Here is a 1582-nt window from a genome sequence, read left to right on the forward strand (position 1 = left end):
GGGAAAGAGACAGGACAAAAAGAAAGAAAATTGTCTGCTTCTTGGAATTCTACAGGCAGGAAACAGGCCAAAGGAGTTACACCTGTTGTCCTTCAAGAAAAGAAAAGGACCATCCCTGGAGCAATCTGGAGATCAGCAGAACTGTTGAAAGGAGCAGGGGAAGCTGCCTAGGTCTCAAAGAGTGGGGTCACAGCCTCTGGGATGTCAAAGGGTGGAACCACAGCCTCGTAGGTTTTAAAGAGTCAGATCTTCACCAACTTGGTTCAGGAATGTAGGGTTGCCATTCAGTGTCGCTGAGAGGATGCGGCTGCTGACCATAGCTGAGGGGGTGGGGCTGCTATGCCCAAAGGGCAGAAGAATGGGGCCTGCACAGACTGAGGGAGTGGGGTCGCCACTTAGATGGATTAGGAGAATGGGGCCACTGAAAGCTGAAGTATCAGAGTTGCAATCCCAGAGGGCTTGGAATATGGAGCTCAAGCCCAGGGCCGACGGGCCACCAATCAGTATCCAGAGAGCATGGCCGACACCCAGAGTCTGGAGGGCAGGGCCGTTGCCTAGATGGTCTCAAAAAACAGGGTTATTTTCAAGCCTTGAAAGCTAAAGTAATTTCTTCTACAGGGTTTTGGACTTGCTTCGTGTCTGTTATCCCTTCTTTCCCTCCAATTTCTCCGATTTGTGATGAAGATGTCTACCTTGTGCCTGTTTTCCGCCATTGTACTTTGGAAACAGATAAATTGTATTCTAGCTTTCACAAGTTCACAGATGAAGAGGAATTTTGCCCTAGGATGGAATATGCCTAAAGTTTCACCCATATTTGATTTAGATGATTCAGAAGGCGAGATTTGGATTTGGAGTTGATTGAAGACTTTTGGGATGATGTGATGAGGTAAATGTGTTTTGCATGTGGCAAAGACATGAATTTTTGGAGGTCAAAGAGTGGAATGTTAGGGATTGAATTATGTTCCCCAAAAATATGTGTTGTAAATCCTAACCTCTATGCCTGTGGTTATAATCCAGTTTGGGAATGGGTTATCTTTTTTATGTTACCAATATATCAGAGTCAGTAGAAGAGAAGAACAACTGGGAGAAACTAAGGCCAGTAAAGCCAGAGAAGAAAGTTGATAGACAACATACTGGGCAGTCAGCATGATAATAAGCTGTGGAGAGATCAAATTGTTGAACACCACCGAGATGGGGATGGGGGAATCCACTGAATTTTGCAATTAGTTAGTGTTGGCCTTGGAGACAGTAGCTTCAGAAAAAATAGAACAGGCACTAGAGGGCAATGGATTGAAGAGTGTACTGGTTATTGATTTATTGCCTCTTAGCTGCAAATTCACCCTTTTTGCCTGCTCTATGAAAATGCTGTTAGGTGCCGTCAAGTTGGTTTGAACTCATAGCGACCTCATGCACAACAGAAGGAAACACCGCCCGTTCCTGCACCAGCCTCATAATCGCTGTTGTCTTAGTTATACAGTGCTGCTATAACAGAAGTACAAGTGGGTGGCTTTAACAGAGAAATTTATTCTCTCACAGTTGAGGGGGCTAGAAGTCCAAATGCAGGGTGCTAGCTCCAGGGGAA

Source organism: Trichechus manatus, unplaced genomic scaffold (assembly GCF_000243295.1).
Source record: "Trichechus manatus latirostris isolate Lorelei unplaced genomic scaffold, TriManLat1.0 scaffold00005, whole genome shotgun sequence".
Lineage (NCBI taxonomy): Eukaryota > Metazoa > Chordata > Mammalia > Sirenia > Trichechidae > Trichechus > Trichechus manatus.